The 25,599-nt window shown below is 46.3% G+C and overlaps 1 protein-coding gene across 1 annotated transcript in view; it reads right to left on the bottom strand.

Annotated features, from left to right (window-relative positions):
* LOC144114581 (uncharacterized) overlaps window positions 1–25,599 on the bottom strand; it is a 197,148-nt gene that overhangs the window by 135,364 nt on the left and 36,185 nt on the right. The window contains exons 9-14 of the mRNA XM_077648418.1: window positions 22,006–22,089; window positions 21,665–21,786; window positions 15,978–16,199; window positions 9,385–9,468; window positions 9,044–9,165; window positions 3,352–3,573 (exon numbers count right to left, since the gene is read on the bottom strand). The gene's annotated coding sequence lies outside the window, so the exon portion shown is untranslated. The remainder of the gene's footprint in view (window positions 1–3,351; window positions 3,574–9,043; window positions 9,166–9,384; window positions 9,469–15,977; window positions 16,200–21,664; window positions 21,787–22,005; window positions 22,090–25,599) is intronic.

Here is a 25,599-nt window from a genome sequence, read left to right as displayed (position 1 = left end):
GCAATTTTAATGAGCTTTACATCATTGAATTCAGAAAGAATTCAACTGTGGAGCTATGCTATATTTATGTGGCTAAGTTGAACATATCAAATTTTGTGAACAATAATACCAGCTAATTATATTCCAGAATTGTGATGCATCGACATAACTGAACATTTTTATATGATGATGTATCTTAATAACAACATAAATAGCATAGCTCCGCAAGGAACCTCTTTGGCTACGGCTACATTTTAATCGGAACCAAAAAATGTTGAGGGAAAGTGTCTTAATGACCCGTAAGAAATTACCTAATTAGGCTTCAGTTAATTTTCCATAAGTAGAAAACTAATTGAGATAAGTTGAAACTAATTACATTTATGAAAATAGGAGGAAGAAATACATACGGATACCTAATTTCATTACAATATCTCCAATAATAAAAATTTTCGTTTTAAGACCAGTGTCTCCCCTTAAAGCTTAGCAGCTGCAAAGGCTTGTAAATTCCAGAAGCATATTGCGCTTACAAGGAATAATAAAAAAAAAGTCGCATACAACACTCACAATCTTATCCACACACATTGTCTGGCTACTTTGCCTGGCTGGTATAATTTTCCTCGTGGCCTCATGAAAAACAGCGTAGTTCTGCTGTATCATTTCACGACTTCCTAACTGGGAGAGTTCCTATGAGCCGGGTGAGTGGGCTGTTCCAGTAAAAAATGTCCCTACAGGCCTTGTACCTCTGCCAACACAGCCTTCATCCAATGCTTTCAAAAACATCTTGTTTCACTAATATAGCAAAAGCTGCAAGAAGCCATTAAAAAGTTGCATCGATGGCAAAGCTGCAGAACAAAAAGCAGGCGAATTTTTGGACCCAACCACCAATATCTTGTGCTGCCAGTGAGCTCCAAAAGTGCAACCATTCATACAGAGTTGCCATAAGCATATGGAATAACCGGTTCTTGACAACTCAGAGCAAATATATTCTATTAAGGGGAGAAGCTGGTCTTAGAAAAAAAATATTTATTAATGAAGTCACAATTATGAAGTCTTCAGGGAAGATGTATTTTTGTGTGCTGATTCCAAATATGGAATTAAATTTAATGTACAACAAGGCCTTGTGCACTTGATGCAATATGTCATGTAACTTTTTGCGGAGAGCTTTAACAATATTTTGCTGCAGGGAACTTGCTAGAATGCATCCCGTCCGCTGGTCTTGACAACAAGCTATGCATCAAGGGTAAAATTATTATCCTGCCTATCACAGAAGTTGAGTTACAGGGTATTGAACTTCATACTTCACAAATGGGAAGAAATATTTGTTTTCCTGTTTCTGAAGCAACAACTTCAAAATTCTATAACTCAACTTTTATGACAGACAGGATGATAATCTTAGGTTTATTGCATAGATCAATGTCAAGAGAAACCAGTGACATGCATTCTAGCAAGTTCCCTGCAGCAGGATTTATTGAAAGCTCTTCTCAAAAAGTTACATAACATATTGCATAAGTGCTCAAGAAATTGTTGCACATGAAATTAAATTCCATATTTGGAATCACCACACAAAAATACATGTTCCCTAAAGATTTCATAATTTTGACTTCATTAACAAAATTTTTTTCTAAGACCCTCTTCCTCCCTTAAAGGGACAGTGAGGAGAACACTCATTCTTTTTTTCTTTTGGTTAGGAAAATATGATAGTTCGGCATATCATGGCTTTCTTGCCACTCGTCCGGGAGCGAAAGATGCATTTATTTCAAAGAAATTTGGATTTGAAGTTCAAAAAGTTGTTCCCGCCCTCCAATTCAAACTCTGTGCACTGTTATGACGTCACAGGACGGAGCAACGTGAAACGTGATGTAAACGCAGACTCCGTCCAGGGCGCCAGGGAGCCAGGGCTATCCAGAGAGCCAGTTATCCACCCTTCCTTTCCTCAAAAGCATCCTCATCTAGAACACTGTCAACGCCAATGCCAATGAACACACTGAATCGTTGATATGTTCCGAGTTCATACGATTTCCCGGTTAATACGCTCAAAATCGCGGACATTAAGAATGTTCCATAGCAAGACGTTATATTTTTCCTGGTTAATGCGTTCCCAGAAAACATGATTTCCCGGCTACCAGGTTGAAACTTTCGACAAATTGTGCCCACATAATACATTTACTGAGCAAGCGTACATGTGCAAACATACAAGTGGGCAGAATGAGGGCATGCGACATGGGGAAGGGGGGCAGCATCTTGGCACGCTGCCAAGGTTTGCAATGCCGAGGGCGCAAAAAGAGGACCCCGCTACAAAATGCTAGAGGCTGAAAAAAAAAAAAAAAGTAGATTCTGGCGGATGAAACTGGAGGGCGGGTTCATTATGAGAGTGGGTTCATTAGGTGGGTATATACGGCACATGCTAGACTATATCCAATGACCGTCTAAGAAGCTGCATAAGTAATTATATGCTTTTGGCTTCCGACTTTTCGGAACACAGCTTCTCCAATTTTTAATTTGTAGCACCCCAAAGGCACATGTCAGCTACGAGGGACACTCAGTGGAGGCCTCGGGACTAGTTTCTACCAGTTGGAATTCTTCTAATGAGTGCCGACATCACCCAGCCCAGGAACGTTTTTCCTTTCACCTAAACTGAAATTTAGCTGCCCTAGCTGCAATTCGACCCCTCAATCACAGCAGCTATGCAAAGCATCAACACAATGAGACAAAATTATGCCCCTTTGCTGCGAGGTACTTGTCTAGTAATTTCCTGCATATGAAAATTTATCCTACTCAGTGGCTACGAAAGACTTTAGGAGCAGTTTAGTGTAAAGCGCAGTGCCATACATGCAACCCGGCCCACTCGCTAAAAGGCCGAGACGCCGATATCAGCCAGCAACAGTGGTAGGCAAGGTTAGGCAGCACAGGCATAGCATACATTATTACCTTATGAAACCAGTCAGCTTTGGTCGCTTTCGCCATTTTGACGTCAGCATTGCGTTGCAAATCATATTCTGATTGCAGCTGCATGTCAACCTTGCTGCTGTGTGCACATTTTATTTCAGCTCCTATGCTAGAAACAGTTGCAAGGCAAAGCTAATGACAAGAAACAAAAAATTTGTTGCTTGTTCTACGTTACGCTTGCTTGCGTCCTCAATAATATATGCACGGTGTATCTACATTTGTGCATCAGCTCAGTGCACATTCATATATTCAGAGGAGTTGAGTGGCCCTTATTCATGTTTCACTGGAGTTCACTGTGAACAGTAGTTCACAGTAACATCACACCACCTACAGTCACCACTTGCCTTTTACATGACACACTGCACTTGCACCCCCTCTGGTGCATTCACATTCCACGGCTAGCGTGCACACAAAGGAAAGACTCACCCTTGGCAGACTTGCCGTCGCCCGGCTTCCCGAGTTAAATATAGGCAGGCAGCAGCGTGCGTGGCTGCCTAGGAATCTGCGGTCCCTCCGCGGAGCCACCTGGCACCGGGCCGCGGCCACCGACTTGCACTTCAGGCGAGGTGGAGAATTGCTCCGGAAATTGAGCAGTCAGACGAGAAGACAGCCCATACTTCGGCCTGGCACCTCTGTGCTGGCTGGGTTCTGCACAAAAAGAGGGACAGTCTAGCTCGCAAGCGGCATGAGAAAGCTACAGCTAATGCTGCATGCCTTCCTTGTTTATCTGGCCATAAAACACCAAAATCTAGCTCCGCTACACTTAAAAAGGCCCGCACTAAATTCTAACCAACCTCCAGCCCCCTTCAACTCAGATTTACATCCAGGAATGACTGTACTAAGCCACGTGGCCGAAACATAATGAGTGCGAGACATAACCTCTCCATAGCAGTGAGGCGAAGTTTATAAACCACAGGACAAAAGAAATGTTGTTCGGGGTTTACCCATTGTAATAGTGCTTTAATACTAAAAAAAAAAAAAAAAAGTCTACCTCCAAACAATGACAGCGAAAAACAACTTGTGCATCGACCTGAAGGAGTGGCAGCACTAATGCAGCAAGCCTTACGCATTAGCAGCAGATGCGAGTGAATTTTAGAACCAAGCAGATGAAAATGAACATTTTGGCAATTGTTAGCATAACGACCATATGTCAGGCCTAACGTCACTAAACAAGCAGCGAGCATTAAATCAACATGCGTACTGCCACTGCTAGATGGTAAGCTGTAATGCCATGAAGAAGTTCTTTAGTGCTACACCAAATATATGTGGCACTGACATCCCCAGTTCAGCGCTGTAAAAATTTTAGATGAGAAAGTCAGTTTATTTTTGTTGTCTGCCAAGCACCAAAATTAAGAAACAATGCCTCACCCAACCCAATCCTCCTGCTCTCTCCAAGGGCACAGTGCCTCTTGCTGATCTCAGCATGGTAGAAGCACCCAAACAAGTAAAGTTGGGAGAAGGCCCCGGCAGTGAGCACAGAATCAAATCTCAAATATGGTCTGCTACATTTCAGTCATGTCAAGACAAAGCTAAAGCCCTTGTGTGAAACACTCTTGAGTGACTCATTGTTGCCCTTGATGCTGACCAAAGCATTAGCTTAGAAGAACTAGTCGCTCACATTAGCGAATGCCGCATCCTAATTTTTGAAAGCCCAAGTTTAGCGCATGTGGCACAGTGACCACACACTGGCCAAAGTGGGACTGTCTTCACTACACTGGTGCCTGACCAACACTGTTCGGCATCCTCCAGCGCTTAAGGGGGGGATGCGGCCCTTGAAAATCGAAAAATCGTGAAAAAGCCGATTTTTGGAAAAGTGCACATTGCGGTAGTATGTGCCATTAACTACCTTTTCTGCAAATATGAACGACTAATTTGTCGTGAAAGTACTTCAAATTAAATATCTAAGAAGCCGTGTCCGCACACTGGCCAAAGCGGGACCGACTTCACTACACTGGCACATGACCAACACTGTTCGGCATCCTCCAGCGCTTAACGCCTCGCCGCTGAGCTGCGAGAGAGTGCAGAAAATACCCCAACTGTGTGCGTACGCTGTTGCTCAGCCAGTGAACCAAGAGCCGCCATCTTGGTCTTGTTCTGTTTGTGAATTCTTGCTCTCTTTTGCCTGCCTTCGACAACGGCAGCGGCGGCGTGGTGGAAGCGCTACTCGTTTGTGATTGGGGGCCTAAAAGCGCCTTTCGAGTTTCCCGCCTTTGAAATGCGAGACTGCGATTGGGCGAAGGGCGCGCTCCTTGAGAACGCGGGGGATCACGCGCCTGCTATTGGCTGCTGCGCACGCTGACGCGGCGGTCCCCTCCAGCGGAGGCCAGCGCGTCGCCCCACCAGCCTTGGCTCTCTACTTTTCTCATTGTGATCGCCGCTGCCACCGTCTTTACGATCTCTCGCCGTGCCGTCCGAACAGTTTCCTGCAGACTGTTGACTATTGCGCAGTCACTCAAGATGCGTCCAACAAAGCTAAAGACGCTACACGCGTTCAGTGCCCGGAAGCGTGGTATGAACTGTGTTCTTTCGGAAAAGCGTGCCGCCAACAAGGACTGTCGATGCTTCCAGCCGCGTAACTTCTTCTACATCGCTACTAGACAGCAATTGCGTTGCCGCTTCCAGCGACGTACCAGCATCTTCATCGGTGCAAGAATGCGTTGCTTCGGGCATGCCTTGCGTACCGAACGCATCAAACTCGGCGACTGCGACCTCCAGCTCCTGTCTCGCATCTACCCCGAGGCATGAGAATGCATCGCACGCCGTTCACTTGGAAACATTTCCTGACGTCCGAGAAGATCGAGATTCTGGCTGCATCTCGGGAGCCACTTACCGGATTTCCATGGGGTCTTTTTTTTTATTCCGTACCTAAATAAATTTCAGAGGGCAGGTCAAGCTCGTTTATTCAGATTATTGCGTATGGAATCTGTCATAAGCAATTAATATTGGCTTAATGAGGTCTAATTAATGACACTAAATTCAGTGCTATGCTAAAATTTTTCAGCAAGGAAATTCATCAAAAGGGCCTCGTTTTGACCTCCGGTACCTAACTAGGAATAACCCCAATGAATTTCACAGTGACAGCACTGTTTTCAAATTCTCCAGGCCTGGAGAAATAGACCTATGTGAACCATTTTGATATGCTCCTGTAACTTGAGAACCAGTGTGCACAGCTTCATGAACCTTGGTATTTCTTCAAATGTTTGTGTTTTTAGTCTACCCTGAAAATTTCATTCAGATATCACAAGAAACAAGAAAGCTTGTGTTCTCGCAACCTTTGAGGGCTGTTTTCTCAGTATGTATTTTTTGCCTGGCGGGGCTGCTCATTCTGGCTGCTGCTCGGGAACCGCTTATCGGATTTCCATAAGGCTTTTTTTACTCCGTACCTGAATACATTTTTGAGAACAAGACAAGCCCGCTTTTTCAAGTTATTGCTTCTGGAATTTGTCATAAGCAATTTAAATATGCCTAATGAAGATCTAGTTTATTGACACTAAATTCAGTGCTGGGCTTGACTTTTCCAGCAAGGAAATTTAGAAAAAGGGCTCTGTCTTGCCCTGGGGCACCTATCCAGGAATGACCATAACGAATTTCACAGAGCCAAACCCATTTTCAAATTCTCCAGGCCTGGAATAAGCGACCTATGTGAACCACTTTGATATACAGTCGCCGACCGATTTTTCGGACTCGAAGGAACCTCAAAAATGGTCCAAATAATCGAACAGTCCGAAAAATCCGTGAAGTACAAAAAAATCACTTTATTGAGAAAAATCTGCTTTAAAATGTCACTGATGTTACCTTGCGGAAAATTTCTCTTGTTGGCGACGATTTGCGCCTGTATTTGCGCCATGGTTGTGCTTTCTCTGCACACGCTAGACAGCAAGGTCACCGCATTTAGTTGGAATACTTGCCACGCTTGTTTGACGGACACAGCGGGTCCATGCTGTCCACAATCTGAGTGTGCACCACACCGCTTGTTCAACACACGCGAAGATAAGGCACTTTTCTTTCAAAGCGGCGGAACCGCCGGACGCAATCACAAAACGGCGAACAGATGTAACTTTGTGAGGACTGAGCGCCACTCGGTCAACACGGTCAGAGAAACCCAAGTGACGAAACGGCGAACGTATGAGACCCGCCACGGTGGCTCTGTGGTTAGGGCGCTCGGCTACTGCTCCGGAGAACCCGGGTTGGAACCCGACCGCGGTGGGCGCGTTTCGATGGAGGCGAAACGCAAAGGCGCCCGTGTCCTGTGTGATGTCAGTGCACGTTAAAGTTCCCCAGGTAGTCGAAATTATTCCGGAGCCCTCCATTACGGCAGATCTTTTTTTTCCTTTCTTCTCTCAGTCCCTCTTTTTATCCTTTCCTACCGACATGTGAGATAGCTCCTTCACAATTTCCTTCCCAACAACGAATTCTCAACGTATGGGACAAGCGATAACTGCCCGCGACAACGTCGGCGACAAAAGCAAGTTGGCGGCGATGACAATCCGGCTGCCACCTCCAAGTGTCAGAGATCGCAGGGACCTCTACTGGCAACAATGAGGTACCGAAAGTGTGTCAAGCAAAGCCAACTGCAGCATAAATCCACCACATCCAAGATAGCGCCTTTTGCGCCGCCGAAAAGATGGCCAACTTTGGCCCGCAGGCGACTGAAATTAGTCCGAAAAATCGAACTTTCGGACTTTTTAGATCCGAAATATCCGTTGTGAATATGTATGCGCTTCTATGGGGAGACTGACGGTGCCTCAACGAGGTCCGAAATATCCTACAAGTCCGAATTATTAGAGTCCGAATTACACGTCGGCTGCTGTACTCCTGTAACTTCGGAACCAGTGCCCACAGCTCCATGAAACTTGGTAGTTCTTCAAATGGTCGTGCTCTTCGCCTACCCTGAATATTTCATTCAGATATCTCAAGAAACAAAAAAGTTGGTGTTTAAGGGTAGTCTCCCCCCTTAACTATGTTAAAACCCAACCAATTTCTTCCTTGGTTTGGAAAGGATCATAACATCAGCGTATGCACGAGACGCAGCTGCACCATAGCCGATTTAATGACCAATTGCACAGAAGAGGTCACCCAAACGAGTGGGACAACATTCTACATAAAAAAAAAACTCAGAGGACAGTTACATGTGTGTACCGCGAATGTTTTAGCATTAGCTGTGGGGTGAAAGTAAAAACTTATTGTGATATTCTGGCCTAAACTACCAGGTTCTCCTCCGGTGTTCGAGTGCATGTACTCTGACACGTGCTACCTCATGCCCCATGTCTCTTCCTCACAGTCTCGCCGGCTTTCTTACAACACATACCCTGTCGGCAGCCGGCCACAGCAGTGTCCTGGCACGTTGCCAAGCTTGCCAAGTGAGCCATTGCCGCTGGCGCTCTCGTCAAAATATAAACACACCATGCTGTTACTGGCGCAGCATCCTGGCATATTGCCATGGCGTGCACCCCAGATGGCATCAACGCCGATGGTATTGGAACTGAGGCACGAGCTAAGAAGAGCTATGTTGTCGTTGGCACGTCTCCTTTTCTTCTGTATTATGTGAGTGCATGCACAGCGGAACCTTTATATTTTGCATGTATTGGCAAAATAAAACCAGTTGTGAGTGCAGCGATTGTCCGTGTCGTCAGTGTTTTCCTTCCATTGCGTTTGTATTTTTTTTCACGCTGCAGTTATGTCGAAGGGAAAGCACTGAAAACATTCTATCAGAAGAGGCGATTTTCTGGTGGCGAAGAGACCACAATCAAGCTAAGGCAGGTCGGGCAGGAACCACCACCGGGTGCAGACAGTTCAAGCAGGAAACTCCTGCCCGGCCAATAAATGGCAAAACAATGGCAAAGCTTTGGAATTTTGCAAGTGCACCAACAAGTTTTGACCCTTTCAGCGACGCTCTCACGCAATGATGGGCATGGAGGTATTAGAAGGAAGCCAGCAGGAAACGGAGAATGTCACTACCTTCTTCATAAAGGGACGTTAGTCAGGGCCACCGAGATCAAGAGTCAACCATTAGCCGAACACATATTTCAACTCAAGCAACAGACCATGCACTTTACATAACATATGATATATATTATAAAATTTTTTTTTTTTCGATTATTAGGAAAGGACCACCCACCTGACCCCGTGGTTGAACACTGTCGTTTCTCAGGCAGTCCATCTCGTGGTTGCTGCGGTCCAGAGAGTGCGCTCTCATGGGGGTGCTCGGAATAGAAGTTTGCTGGCTGCCATCCTGCCTCTCTGTAAATGTGCCAGCGCCGTAACACACAGTGGTCAAACAACCTCTAAAACTAGCCTTTCTTACGGTGGTCACGAGAGACTTTTGAAATCGCCACAGGCATTCCACTGCTCTATTCTAAGGTGTTACAACACTGTATAAAAATGACACCAGGTCGCCTTGTCACCAGCGTTCTAGCAAACAAGAAGTTTCCGCTTCCCCATCCTATGCTAGATACCCACCTCTCAGCTTTGCCTCCAGTTCGGCAACCTTGCTCTGGAGTTCACGATAGCCAGGGGCGCCGGAGTGTCCCCGTGGCCACACCGCTGTTCAAAACGAAAAATGAACACCAAAAATCTGTCAACAAAGCTTGCAGATACAGTACTGACAAATGGGCCATAGCTGTTGCACAAACTTTTCACTACGAAATAAATGTGATCGTGATCTACTAGTGAGTCAGATTATATTCTAATTTTATTAGACTTAAGGGGAGATGCATGTCTTAGAACAGTCAAAAATGGTCAAACAATCGATTTTGAGCAAAACTCATTTTCGGAATGTTTGACCCTTCAAGCACCTATTCTCAAATTATTAACGGTAAATTTGGTCGGGAAATGCGATAAAATATGCTTTCAATATGCCACGGCAGCCACGAAATGTCCCCAAAAAGGCGAAATTTGTTTGAACTTCCCATGCATGCCGCGGACGCTGCAGACGGCCGATGGCCGCCATCTTGGGCTTGGTTTGAAGCTGTTTTCGTTGCGCACAATTTGCGATGTCTCAAAATGGCGTCGCTCAAGCAAAATGACTGCCCTGGCTGGCTTTCCGAAGACCGTTTCCGGGTCGCTGATTGGCTCGCGCATGGCGCGCTTTTCGCGCCTGCCATTGGCTGGAGTAACCGGCGCGTCATTTTTTTTTCTTTCGCTTTTGCGCTTACCAGCGTCACTGCCGCTTCATGTGCGTCTGCGTTTGCGCTTGTTTTTTCTTGATGCGCCATGTTTCTGCTTTGTGCTGGGATTTTTCCCATGCGATCAAGATGACGGGAGACAACCGACTTAAACCGTGCATGCAACGAGCTTTTGGAAGCCGTAAGAAACGGGCATGGTACAGCATCGGCCACAAGTGCGCTGTCGGGACCTTCGCTAGAGCCGGTGCCGGACTCGCTGGATCTGTCTGGAACATCAACCACGCTGCTCGCTGACGACACTGCAGGACCGAGTTCCAGCTCGAATTGATTCCCGGATTACGGTACAGTTCGTGTTGATGCCGCATACTACTCTGCGGCGGAGCAGGCGCAGTTTGTTGAGTGATCGGCGAACACGAAGTCCCCTCTGCCGGAAAACTTAGCGACCCAGCGCAAGTTTGAACTTCTTGGCGCCAGCGCGGAGTGCCAGACCGATGATACTGGCACCGAGTTCGTGATTGTGGACATGAAAGTTCTAAACAACTTTATTGCGCAACCGAAGTGCGGAACCTGCGGCGCAGGAAGTCTGACTTTGAGCAAGGCAACAGACAAGGAGTATGGCTTAGCTGTAAAGCTCCAGCTCATCTGCGGTAGCTGCACTTGGAGAGGAAGCAATTTTCTTCCCAACAAGAAAGTGGAACTGCCAACATAACTCCCTTCGAGGTCAACATGAGGGCCATGAAGGGAATACAGACGATAGGCAAAGGCTTGACTGCACTTGCAGACTTTTGCGCCTGTATGAACCTGTCCCACCGAGGTCTGCACCACAAGGCCTTTCAGGGACACCTGAAAACTTTGTGAAACCCTGCGAGAGCACAGCGACCGCAAGTGAAGCTGCCAGTGTGGCAGTCATCAAGGACCTCTATAGAGACTTCTTGAGTAGAATTGGGAACACTGACGTTATATTTGATGGTTTGTGGATGACCCGAGGTCGTAGCTCTCACATCAGTGTGGCCTGCACTGTTGAGCTGTACACTGGCAAAAGACCACATTGTTTACTCGAACTTTTGTCTCAGATGTGCCTTGGGACCATAGCCACAAGATGAAGGCTACAGTGACTGGCTCGCCACCACGAGTACCAGCGAAACATCGATTGTAACTCTGGTCGCATGGAAGTGGAGAATGCGCTGACCATGTTTTAAAGATCTCTGGCCAAGTATGGTTTGCGCTACACGACCGTCCTCTCTGTTGGAGACAGCCGGACTTTTTATGCGTTGTCAGAAGCAAAAGTGTACGGACTCATAAAGACTGACAAGAAGGATTGCATCAACCACGTTCATAAGCGAATGCGGACTGCTCTGCAGAACCTGGTTCATAGAAAGAAGGCTCAAGGTGAATCTCTGGGCGGAAGAGGCAAGCTGACGCAGGAAAAGATCAAGAAGATCACCAACTACTACGGCCATGCCCTGAGGAGCAACAGTCAAGACGTTCCAGGCGTGAAGAAGGCAGTGGAAGCTACACTCCTGCACATGACCTCTACAAATGATGTCCCGAACCACTCCAAGGGCCCTGAGGGTGCTGACTCTTGGTGCAAGCTCAACAGAGCCTTGGCCAATGGTGAACTTCCACCTGCACAAAAGAGTGCCCTCCCGGCTCGTGTTGGGGCTGCTCTGGAGCCAGTGTTTGCAAAGCTCAGCGATGAGAACCTGTTGGCACGATGCAGCGAAGGAAAGACTCAGAAGGTGAGTGAGAGCCTACACTCTCTCGTTTGGACGCAAGCTTCAAAGAATGGAAATGCTTATTTGGAAAGTGTGAAGCCGGCTGCTGCTGAGGCTGTTGCCCTCTACAACCAAGGAAGGAGGGCAACTAATGAATCCATCACTGCAAGTCTGGGCTATGCTGCTGGTGGCTGCCTTGTTCGCCGAAGCCTAGGAAAAGGCGCCCTGCATTTGCGCAAGGCAAATGGAGCTCAGCTAAAGAGCGCTAATACGAAAGAGAGACTGACAGGGCGGCACAAAACGGGAGCAACTGAAGATTACAGTCCTGGACTGCTATGAAGACGTTCTACAGCAGCACAGGGCAGCATGCTACCTAACGTCCAGGGGGTTCTTCTCAGAGACAGAGTAGGAGACGTGTCGAGCGTCGCACCCAACGGTCCTTTTCAGGACCACCCATCTGCTTGCCAGGGTGTCTCAGATCTCCTTGGCTCTGGACTGCTAGGTCTCTCAAAAAACAGTTTTCAGGATTCATAATATTGTCTTTAGAGCTCAACACCCTAGGCCTGCACTCCATTGCCCCTAAAAAAAAAAATGCACCGATAACTTCATAAGAAATCATTTTTTTTACAACTTCATCACGCTTACACCTTCGACATTTTTTTATTAATGTTTCCTTGGATGGAATAAGACACTTTTTGTTTTGCTTTGTAGGGAAACAGATAGGGAACACCTAAATAAAATCCGTTGTGGAAGATTCCTCCCAGAATTTTCTGTAGTCAGCGTCAAAACTTTAATTGCGATATTCTCAGCTTCATTTTTTTGCCAATGTCACTAGAGTTACGGAACTTTTCATTATGTTTTTGCGGTGCAATTTTAATGAGCTTTACATCATTGAATTCAGAAAGAATTCAACTGTGGAGCTATGCTATATTTATGTGGCTAAGTTGAACATATCAAATTTTGTGAACAATAATACCAGCTAATTATATTCCAGAATTGTGATGCATCGACATAACTGAACATTTTTATATGATGATGTATCTTAATAACAACATAAATAGCATAGCTCCGCAAGGAACCTCTTTGGCTACGGCTACATTTTAATCGGAACCAAAAAATGTTGAGGGAAAGTGTCTTAATGACCCGTAAGAAATTACCTAATTAGGCTTCAGTTAATTTTCCATAAGTAGAAAACTAATTGAGATAAGTTGAAACTAATTACATTTATGAAAATAGGAGGAAGAAATACATACGGATACCTAATTTCATTACAATATCTCCAATAATAAAAATTTTCGTTTTAAGACCAGTGTCTCCCCTTAAAGCTTAGCAGCTGCAAAGGCTTGTAAATTCCAGAAGCATATTGCGCTTACAAGGAATAATAAAAAAAAAGTCGCATACAACACTCACAATCTTATCCACACACATTGTTTGGCTACTTTGCCTGGCTGGTATAATTTTCCTCGTGGCCTCATGAAAAACAGCGTAGTTCTGCTGTATCATTTCACGACTTCCTAACTGGGAGAGTTCCTATGAGCCGGGTGAGTGGGCTGTTCCAGTAAAAAATGTCCCTACAGGCCTTGTACCTCTGCCAACACAGCCTTCATCCAATGCTTTCAAAAACATCTTGTTTCACTAATATAGCAAAAGCTGCAAGAAGCCATTAAAAAGTTGCATGGATGGCAAAGCTAAAGAACAAAAAGTAGGCGAATTTTTGCACCCAACCACCAATATCTTGTGCTGCCAGTGAGCTCCAAAAGTGCAACCATTCATACAGAGTTGCCATAAGCATATGGAATAACCGGTTCTTGACAACTCAGAGCAAATATATTCTATTAAGGGGAGAAGCTGGTCTTAGAAAAAAAATATTTATTAATGAAGTCACAATTATGAAGTCTTCAGGGAAGATGTATTTTTGTGTGCTGATTCCAAATATGGAATTAAATTTAATGTACAACAAGGCCTTGTGCACTTGATGCAATATGTCATGTAACTTTTTGCGGAGAGCTTTAACAATATTTTGCTGCAGGGAACTTGCTAGAATGCATCCCGTCCGCTGGTCTTGACAACAAGCTATGCATCAAGGGTAAAATTATTATCCTGCCTATCACAGAAGTTGAGTTACAGGGTATTGAACTTCATACTTCACAAATCGGAAGAAATATTTGTCTTCCTGTTTCTGAAGCAACAACTTCAAAATTCTATAACTCAACTTTTATGACAGACAGGATGATAATCTTAGGTTTATTGCATAGATCAATGTCAAGAGAAACCAGTGACATGCATTCTAGCAAGTTCCCTGCAGCAGGATTTATTGAAAGCTCTTCTCAAAAAGTTACATAACATATTGCATAAGTGCTCAAGAAATTGTTGCACATGAAATTAAATTCCATATTTGGAATCACCACACAAAAATACGTGTTCCCTAAAGATTTCATAATTTTGACTTCATTAATAAAATTTTTTTCTAAGACCCTCTTCCTCCCTTAAAGGGACAGTGAGGAGAACACTCATTCTTTTTTTCTTTTGGTTAGGAAAATATGATAGTTCGGCATATCATGGCTTTCTTGCCACTCGTCCGGGAGCGAAAGATGCATTTATTTCAAAGAAATTTGGATTTGAAGTTCAAAAAGTTGTTCCCGCCCTCCAATTCAAACTCTGTGCACTGTTATGACGTCACAGGACGGAGCAACGTGAAACGTGATGTAAACGCAGACTCCGTCCAGGGCGCCAGGGAGCCAGGGCTATCCAGAGAGCCAGTTATTCACCCTTCCTTTCCTCAAAAGCATCCACATCTAGAACACTATCAATGCCAATGCCAATGAACACACTGAATCGTTGATATGTTCCCAGTTCATACGATTTCCCGGTTAATACGCTCAAAATCGCGGACATTAAAAATGTTCCATAGCAAGACGTTACATTTTTCCTGGTTAATGCGTTCCCAGAAAACATGATTTCACGGCTACCAGGTTGAAACTTTCGACAAATTGTGCCCATATAATACACTTACTGAGCAAGCGTACATGTGCAAACATACAAGTGGGCAGAATGAGGGCATGCGACATGGGGAAGGGGGGCAGCATCTTGGCACGCTGCCAAGGTTTGCAATGCCGAGGGCGCAAAAAGAGGACCCCGCTACAAAAAGCTAGAGGCTGAAAAAAAAAAGTAGATTCTGGCGGATGAAACTGGAGGGCGGGTTCATTATGAGAGTGGGTTCATTAGGTGGGTATATACGGCACATGCTAGACTATATCCAATGACCGTCTAAGAAGCTGCATAAGTAATTATATGCTTTTGGCTTCCGACTTTTCGGAACACAGCTTCTCCAATTTTTAATTTGTAGCACCCCAAAGGCACATGTCAGCTACGAGGGACACTCAGTGGAGGCCTCGGGACTAGTTTCTACCAGTTGGAATTCTTCTAATGAGTGCCGACATCACCCAGCCCAGGAACGTTTTTCCTTTCACCTAAACTGAAATTTAGCTGCCCTAGCTGCAATTCGACCCCTCAATCACAGCAGCTATGCAAAGCATCCACACAATGAGACAAAATTATGCCCCTTTGCTGCGAGGTACTTGTCTAGTAATTTCCTGCATATGAAAATTTATCCTACTCAGTGGCTACGAAAGACTTTAGGAGCAGTTTAGTGTAAAGCGCAGTGCCATACATGCAACCCGGCCCACTCGCTAAAAGGCCGAGACGCCGATATCAGCCAGCAACAGTGGTAGGCAAGGTTAGGCAGCACAGGCATAGCATACATTATTACCTTATGAAACCAGTCAGCTTTGGTCGCTTTCGCCATTTTGACGTCAGCATTGCGTTGCAAATCATATTCTGATTGCAGCTGCATGTCAACCTTGCTGCTGTGTGCACATTTTATTTCAGCTCCTATGCTAGAAACAGTTGCAAGGCAAAGCTAATGACAAGAAACAAAAAATTTGTTGCTTGTTCTACGTTACGCTTGCTTGCGTCCTCAATGATATATGCACGGTGTATCTACATTTGTGCATCAGCTCAGTGCACATTCATATATTCAGAGGAGTTGAGTGGCCCTTATTCATGTTTCACTGGAGTTCACTGTGAACAGTAGTTCACAGTAACATCACACCACCTACAGTCACCACTTGCCTTTTACATGACACACTGCACTTGCACCCCCTCTGGTGCATTCACATTCCACGGCTAGCGTGCACACAAAGGAAAGACTCACCCTTGGCAGACTTGCCGTCGCCCGGCTTCCCGAGCTAAATATAGGCAGGCAGCAGCGTGCGTGGCTGCCTAGGAATCTGCGGTCCCTCCGCGGAGCCACCTGGCACCGGGCCGCGGCCACCGACTTGCACTTCAGGCGAGGTGGAGAATTGCTCCGGAAATTGAGCAGTCAGACGAGAAGACAGCCCATACTTCGGCCTGGCACCTCTGTGCTGGCTGGGTTCTGCACAAAAAGAGGGACAGTCTAGCTCACAAGCGGCATGAGAAAGCTACAGCTAATGCTGCATGCCTTCCTTGTTTATCTGGCCATAAAACACCAAAATCTAGCTCCGCTACACTTAAAAAGGCCCGCACTAAATTCTAACTAACCTCCAGCCCCCTTCAACTCAGATTTACATCCAGGAATGACTGTACTAAGCCACGTGGCCGAAACATAATGAGTGCGAGACATAACCTCTCCATAGCAGTGAGGCGAAGTTTATAAACCACAGGACAAAAGAAATGTTGTTCGGGGTTTACCCATTGTAATAGTGCTTTAATACTAAAAAAAAAAAAAAGTCTACCTCCAAACAATGACAGCGAAAAACAACTTGTGCATCGACCTGAAGGAGTGGCAGCACTAATGCAGCAAGCCTTACGCATTAGCAGCAGATGCGAGTGAATTTTAGAACCAAGCAGATGAAAATGAACATTTTGGCAATTGTTAGCATAACGACCATATGTCAGGCCTAACGTCACTAAACAAGCAGCGAGCATTAAATCAACATGCGTACTGCCACTGCTAGATGGTAAGCTGTAATGCCATGAAGAAGTTCTTTAGTGCTACACCAAATATATGTGGCACTGACATCCCCAGTTCAGCGCTGTAAAAATTTTAGATGAGAAAGTCAGTTTATTTTTGTTGTCTGCCAAGCACCAAAATTAAGAAACAATGCCTCACCCAACCCAATCCTCCTGCTCTCTCCAAGGGCACAGTGCCTCTTGCTGATCTCAGCATGGTAGAAGCACCCAAACAAGTAAAGTTGGGAGAAGGCCCCGGCAGTGAGCACAGAATCAAATCTCAAATATGGTCTGCTACATTTCAGTCATGTCAAGACAAAGCTAAAGCCCTTGTGTGAAACACTCTTGAGTGACTCATTGTTGCCCTTGATGCTGACCAAAGCATTAGCTTAGAAGAACTAGTCGCTCACATTAGCGAATGCCGCATCCTAATTTATGAAAGCCCAAGTTTAGCGCATGTGGCACAGTGACCACACACTGGCCAAAGTGGGACTGTCTTCACTACACTGGTGCCTGACCAACACTGTTCGGCATCCTCCAGCGCTTAAGGGGGGGATGCGGCCCTTGAAAATCGAAAAATCGTGAAAAAGCCGATTTTTGGAAAAGTGCACATTGCGGTAGTATGTGCCATTAACTACCTTTTCTGCAAATATGAACGACTAATTTGTCGTGAAAGTACTTCAAATTAAATATCTAAGAAGCCGTGTCCGCACACTGGCCAAAGCGGGACCGACTTCACTACACTGGCACATGACCAACACTGTTCGGCATCCTCCAGCGCTTAACGCCTCGCCGCTGAGCTGCGAGAGAGTGCAGAAAATACCCCAACTGTGTGCGTACGCTGTTGCTCAGCCAGTGAACCAAGAGCCGCCATCTTGGTCTTGTTCTGTTTGTGAATTCTTGCTCTCTTTTGCCTGCCTTCGACAACGGCAGCGGCGGCGTGGTGGAAGCGCTACTCGTTTGTGATTGGGGGCCTAAAAGCGCCTTTCGAGTTTCCCGCCTTTGAAATGCGAGACTGCGATTGGGCGAAGGGCGCGCTCCTTGAGAACGCGGGGGATCACGCGCCTGCTATTGGCTGCTGCGCACGCTGACGCGGCGGTCCCCTCCAGCGGAGGCCAGCGCGTCGCCCCACCAGCCTTGGCTCTCTACTTTTCTCATTGTGATCGCCGCTGCCACCGTCTTTACGATCTCTCGCCGTGCTGTCCGAACAGTTTCCTGCAGACTGTTGACTATTGCGCAGTCACTCAAGATGCGTCCAACAAAGCTAAAGACGCTACACGCGTTCAGTGCCCGGAAGCGTGGTATGAACTGTGTTCTTTCGGAAAAGCGTGCCGCCAACAAGGACTGTCGATGCTTCCAGCCGCGTAACTTCTTCTACATCGCTACTAGACAGCAATTGCGTTGCCGCTTCCAGCGACGTACCAGCATCTTCATCGGTGCAAGAATGCGTTGCTTCGGGCATGCCTTGCGTACCGAACGCATCAAACTTGGCGACTGCGACCTCCAGCTCCTGTCTCGCATCTACCCCGAGGCATGAGAATGCATCGCACGCCGTTCACTTGGAAACATTTCCTGACGTCCGAGAAGATCGAGATTCTGGCTGCATCTCGGGAGCCACTTACCGGATTTCCATGGGGTCTTTTTTTTTATTCCGTACCTAAATAAATTTCAGAGGGCAGGTCAAGCTCGTTTATTCAGATTATTGCGTATGGAATCTGTCATAAGCAATTAATATTGGCTTAATGAGGTCTAATTAATGACACTAAATTCAGTGCTATGCTAAAATTTTTTAGCAAGGAAATTCATCAAAAGGGCCTTGTTTTGACCTCCGGTACCTAACTAGGAATAACCCCAATGAATTTCACAGTGACAGCACTGTTTTCAAATTCTCCAGGCCTGGAGAAATAGACCTATGTGAACCATTTTGATATGCTCCTGTAACTTGAGAACCAGTGTGCACAGCTTCATGAACCTTGGTATTTCTTCAAATGTTTGTGTTTTTAGTCTACCCTGAAAATTTCATTCAGATATCACAAGAAACAAGAAAGCTTGTGTTCTCGCAACCTTTGAGGGCTGTTTTCTCAGTATGTATTTTTTGCCTGGCGGGGCTGCTCATTCTGGCTGCTGCTCGGGAACCGCTTATCGGATTTCCATAAGGCTTTTTTTACTCCGTACCTGAATACATTTTTGAGAACAAGACAAGCCCGCTTTTTCAAGTTATTGCTTCTGGAATTTGTCATAAGCAATTTAAATATGCCTAATGAAGATCTAGTTTATTGACACTAAATTCAGTGCTGGGCTTGACTTTTCCAGCAAGGAAATTTAGAAAAAGGGCTCTGTCTTGCCCTGGGGCACCTATCCAGGAATGACCATAACGAATTTCACAGAGCCAAACCCATTTTCAAATTCTCCAGGCCTGGAATAAGCGACCTATGTGAACCACTTTGATATACAGTCGCCGACCGATTTTTCGGACTCGAAGGAACCTCAAAAATGGTCCAAATAATCGAACAGTCCGAAAAATCCGTGAAGTACAAAAAAATCACTTTATTGAGAAAAATCTGCTTTAAAATGTCACTGATGTTACCTTGCGGAAAATTTCTCTTGTTGGCGACGATTTGCGCCTGTATTTGCGCCATGGTTGTGCTTTCACTGCACACGCTAGACAGCAAGGTCACCGCATTTAGTTGGAATACTTGCCACGCTTGTTTGACGGACACAGCGGGTCCATGCTGTCCACAATCTGAGTGTGCACCACACCGCTTGTTCAACACACGCGAAGATAAGGCACTTTTCTCTCAAAGCGGCGGAACCGCCGGACGCAATCACAAAACGGCGAACAGATGTAACTTTGTGAGGACTGAGCGCCACTCGGTCAACACGGTCAGAGAAACCCAAGTGACGAAACGGCGAACGTATGAGACCCGCCACGGTGGCTCTGTGGTTAGGGCGCTCGGCTACTGCTCCGGAGAACCCGGGTTGGAACCCGACCGCGGTGGGCGCGTTTCGATGGAGGCGAAACGCAAAGGCGCCCGTGTCCTGTGTGATGTCAGTGCACGTTAAAGTTCCCCAGGTAGTCGAAATTATTCCGGAGCCCTCCATTACGGCAGATCTTTTTTTTCCTTTCTTCTCTCAGTCCCTCTTTTTATCCTTTCCTACCGACATGTGAGATAGCTCCTTCACAATTTCCTTCCCAACAACGAATTCTCAACGTATGGGACAAGCGATAACTGCCCGCGACAACGTCGGCGACAAAAGCAAGTTGGCGGCGATGACAATCCGGCTGCCACCTCCAAGTGTCAGAGATCGCAGGGACCTCTACTGGCAACAATGAGGTACCGAAAGTGTGTCAAGCAAAGCCAACTGCAGCATAAATCCACCACATCCAAGATAGCGCCTTTTGCGCCGCCGAAAAGATGGCCAACTTTGGCCCGCAGGCGACTGAAATTAGTCCGAAAAATCGAACTTTCGGACTTTTTAGATCCGAAATATCCGTTGTGAATATGTATGCGCTTCTATGGGGAGACTGACGGTGCCTCAACGAGGTCCGAAATATCCTACAAGTCCGAATTATTAGAGTCCGAATTACACGTCGGCTGCTGTACTCCTGTAACTTCGGAACCAGTGCCCACAGCTCCATGAAACTTGGTAGTTCTTCAAATGGTCGTGCTCTTCGCCTACCCTGAATATTTCATTCAGATATCTCAAGAAACAAAAAAGTTGGTGTTTAAGGGTAGTCTCCCCCCTTAACTATGTTAAAACCCAACCAATTTCTTCCTTGGTTTGGAAAGGATCATAACATCAGCGTATGCACGAGACACAGCTGCACCATAGCCGATTTAATGACCAATTGCACAGAAGAGGTCACCCAAACGAGTGGGACAACATTCTACATAAAAAAAAAACTCAGAGGACAGTTACATGTGTGTACCGCGAATGTTTTAGCATTAGCTGTGGGGTGAAAGTAAAAACTTATTGTGATATTCTGGCCTAAACTACCAGGTTCTCCTCCGGTGTTCGAGTGCATGTACTCTGACACGTGCTACCTCATGCCCCATGTCTCTTCCTCACAGTCTCGCCGGCTTTCTTACAACACATACCCTGTCGGCAGCCGGCCACAGCAGTGTCCTGGCACGTTGCCAAGCTTGCCAAGTGAGCCATTGCCGCTGGCGTTCTCGTCAAAATATAAACACACCATGCTGTTACTGGCGCAGCATCCTGGCATATTGCCATGGCGTGCACCCCAGATGGCATCAACGCCGATGGTATTGGAACTGAGGCACGAGCTAAGAAGAGCTATGTTGTCGTTGGCACGTCTCCTTTTCTTCTGTATTATGTGAGTGCATGCACAGCGGAACCTTTATATTTTGCATGTATTGGCAAAATAAAACCAGTTGTGAGTGCAGCGATTGTCCGTGTCGTCAGTGTTTTCCTTCCATTGCGTTTGTATTTTTTTTCACGCTGCAGTTATGTCGAAGGGAAAGCACTGAAAACATTCTATCAGAAGAGGCGATTTTCTGGTGGCGAAGAGACCACAATCAAGCTAAGGCAGGTCGGGCAGGAACCCCCACCGGGTGCAGACAGTTCAAGCAGGAAACTCCTGCCCGGCCAATAAATGGCAAAACAATGGCAAAGCTTTGGAATTTTGCAAGTGCACCAACAAGTTTTGACCCTTTCAGCGACGCTCTCACGCAATGATGGGCATGGAGGTATTAGAAGGAAGCCAGCAGGAAACGGAGAATGTCACTACCTTCTTCATAAAGGGACGTTAGTCAGGGCCACCGAGATCAAGAGTCAACCATTAGCCGAACACATATTTCAACTCAAGCAACAGACCATGCACTTTACATAACATATGATATATATTATAACATTTTTTTTTTCGATTATTAGGAAAGGACCACCCACCTGACCCCGTGGTTGAACACTGTCGTTTCTCAGGCAGTCCATCTCGTGGTTGCTGCGGTCCAGAGAGTGCGCTCTCATGGGGGTGCTCGGAATAGAAGTTTGCTGGCTGCCATCCTGCCTCTCTGTAAATGTGCCAGCGCCGTAACACACAGTGGTCAAACAACCTCTAAAACTAGCCTTTCTTACGGTGGTCACGAGAGACTTTTGAAATCGCCACAGGCATTCCACTGCTCTATTCTAAGGTGTTACAACACTGTATAAAAATGACACCAGGTCGCCTTGTCACCAGCGTTCTAGCAAACAAGAAGTTTCCGCTTCCCCATCCTATGCTAGATACCCACCTCTCAGCTTTGCCTCCAGTTCGGCAACCTTGCTCTGGAGTTCACGATAGCCAGGGGCGCCGGAGTGTCCCCGTGGCCACACCGCTGTTCAAAACGAAAAATGAACACCAAAAATCTGTCAACAAAGCTTGCAGATACAGTACTGACAAATGGGCCATAGCTGTTGCACAAACTTTTCACTACGAAATAAATGTGATCGTGATCTACTAGTGAGTCAGATTATATTCTAATTTTATTAGACTTAAGGGGAGATGCATGTCTTAGAACAGTCAAAAATGGTCAAACAATCGATTTTGAGCAAAACTCATTTTCGGAATGTTTGACCCTTCAAGCACCTATTTTCAAATTATTAACGGTAAATTTGGTCGGGAAATGCGATAAAATATGCTTTCAATATGCCACGGCAGCCACGAAATGTCCCCAAAAAGGCGAAATTTGTTTGAACTTCCCACGCATGCCGCGGACGCTGCAGACGGCCGATGGCGGCCATCTTGGGCTTGGTTTGAAGCTGTTTTCGTTGCGCACAATTTGCGATGTCTCAAAATGGCGTCGCTCAAGCAAAATGACTGCCCTGGCTGGCTTTCCGAAGACCGTTTCCGGGTCGCTGATTGGCTCGCGCATGGCGCGCTTTTCGCGCCTGCCATTGGCTGGAGTAACCGGCGCGTCATTTTTTTTTCTTTCGCTTTTGCGCTTACCAGCGTCACTGCCGCTTCATGTGCGTCTGCGTTTGCGCTTGTTTTTTCTTGATGCGCCATGTTTCTGCTTTGTGCTGGGATTTTTCCCATGCGATCAAGATGACGGGAGACAACCGACTTAAACCGTGCATGCAACGAGCTTTTGGAAGCCGTAAGAAACGGGCATGGTACAGCATCGGCCACAAGTGCGCTGTCGGGACCGTCGCTAGAGCCGGTGCCGGACTCGCTGGATCTGTCTGGAACATCAACCACGCTGCTCGCTGACGACACTGCAGGACCGAGTTCCAGCTCGAATTGATTCCCGGATTACGGTACAGTTCGTGTTGATGCCGCATACTACTCTGCGGCGGAGCAGGCGCAGTTTGTTGAGTGATCGGCGAACACGAAGTCCCCTCTGCCGGAAAACTTAGCGACCCAGCGCAAGTTTGAACTTCTTGGCGCCAGCGCGGAGTGCCAGACCGATGATACTGGCACCGAGTTCGTGATTGTGGACATGAAAGTTCTAAACAACTTTATTGCGCAACCGAAGTGCGGAACCTGCGGCGCAGGAAGTCTGACTTTGAGCAAGGCAACAGACAAGGAGTATGGCTTAGCTGTAAAGCTCCAGCTCATCTGCGGTAGCTGCACTTGGAGAGGAAGCAATTTTCTTCCCAACAAGTAAGTGGAACTGCCAACATAACTCCCTTCGAAGTCAACATGAGGGCCATGAAGGGAATACAGACGATAGGCAAAGGCTTGACTGCACTTGCAGACTTTTGCGCCTGTATGAACCTGTCCCACCGAGGTCTGCACCACAAGGCCTTTCAGGGACACCTGAAAACTTTGTGAAAGCCTGCGAGAGCACAGCGACCGCAAGTGAAGCTGCCAGTGTGGCAGTCATCAAGGACCTCTATAGAGACTTCTTGAGTAGAATTGGGAACACTGACGTTATATTTGATGGTTTGTGGATGACCCGAGGTCGTAGCTCTCACATCAGTGTGGCCTGCACTGTTGAGCTGTACACTGGCAAAAGACCACATTGTTTACTCGAACTTTTGTCTCAGATGTGCCTTGGGACCATAGCCACAAGATGAAGGCTACAGTGACTGGCTCGCCACCACGAGTACCAGCGAAACATCGATTGTAACTCTGGTCGCATGGAAGTGGAGAATGCGCTGACCATGTTTTAAAGATCTCTGGCCAAGTATGGTCTGCGCTACACGACCGTCCTCTCTGTTGGAGACAGCCGGACTTTTTATGCGTTGTCAGAAGCAAAAGTGTACGGACTCATAAAGACTCATAAAGACTGACAAGAAGGATTGCATCAACCACGTTCATAAGCGAATGCGGACTGCTCTGCAGAACCTGGTTCATAGAAAGAAGGCTCAAGGTGAATCTCTGGGCGGAAGAGGCAAGCTGCCGCAGGAAAAGATCAAGAAGATCACCAACTACTACGGCCATGCCCTGAGGAGCAACAGTCAAGACGTTCCAGGCGTGAAGAAGGCAGTGGAAGCTACACTCCTGCACATGACCTCTACAAATGATGTCCCGAACCACTCCAAGGGCCCTGAGGGTGCTGACTCTTGGTGCAAGCTCAACAGAGCCTTGGCCAATGGTGAACTTCCACCTGCACAAAAGAGTGCCCTCCCGGCTCGTGTTGGGGCTGCTCTGGAGCCAGTGTTTGCAAAGCTCAGCGATGAGAACCTGTTGGCACGATGCAGCGAAGGAAAGACTCAGAAGGTGAGTGAGAGCCTACACTCTCTCGTTTGGACGCAAGCTTCAAAGAATGGAAATGCTTATTTGGAAAGTGTGAAGCCGGCTGCTGCTGAGGCTGTTGCCCTCTACAACCAAGGAAGGAGGGCAACTAATGAATCCATCACTGCAAGTCTGGGCTATGCTGCTGGTGGCTGCCTTGTTCGCCGAAGCCTAGGAAAAGGCGCCCTGCATTTGCGCAAGGCAAATGGAGCTCAGCTAAAGAGCGCTAATACGAAAGAGAGACTGACAGGGCGGCACAAAACGGGAGCAACTGAAGATTACAGTCCTGGACTGCTATGAAGACGTTCTACAGCAGCACAAGGCAGCATGCTACCCAACGTCCAGGGGGTTCTTCTCAGAGACAGAGTAGGAGACGTGTCAAGCGTCGCACCCAACGGTCCTTTTCAGGACCACCCATCTGCTTGCCAGGGTGGCTCAGATCTCCTTGGCTCTGGACTGCTAGGTCTCTCAAAAAACAGTTTTCAGGATTCAAAATATTGTCTTTAGAGCTCAACACCCTAGGCCTGCACTCCATTGCCCCTAAAAAAAAAAAAAATGTACCGATAACTTCATAAGAAATCATTTTTTTTACAACTTCATCACGCTTACACCTTCGACATTTTTTTATTAATGTTTCCTTGGATGGAATAAGACACTTTTTGTTTTGCTTTGTAGGGAAACAGATAGGGAACATCTAAATAAAATCCGTTGTTCAAGATTCCTCCCAGAATTTTCTGTAGTCAGCGTCAAAACTTTAATTGCGATATTCTCAGCTTCATTTTTTCCAATGTCACTAGAGTTACGGAACTTTTCATTATGTTTTTGTGGTGCAATTTTAATGAGCTTTACACCATTGAATTCAGAAAGAATTCAACTGTGGAGCTATGCTATATTTATGTGGCTAAGTTGAACATATCAAATTTTGTGAACAATAATACCAGCTAATTATATTCCAGAATTGTGATGCATCGACATAACTGAACATTTTTATATGATGATGTATCTTAATAACAACATAAATAGCATAGCTCCGCAAGGAACCTCTTTGGCTACGGCTACATTTTAATCGGAACCAAAAAATGTTGAGGGAAAGTGTCTTAATGACCCGTAAGAAATTACCTAATTAGGCTTCAGTTAATTTTCCATAAGTAGAAAACTAATTGAG

This window comes from Amblyomma americanum, chromosome 1 (assembly GCF_052857255.1).
Source record: "Amblyomma americanum isolate KBUSLIRL-KWMA chromosome 1, ASM5285725v1, whole genome shotgun sequence".
Classification (NCBI taxonomy): Eukaryota; Metazoa; Arthropoda; class Arachnida; order Ixodida; family Ixodidae; genus Amblyomma; species Amblyomma americanum.
This window is presented reverse-complemented; position numbering and strand designations above follow the sequence as displayed.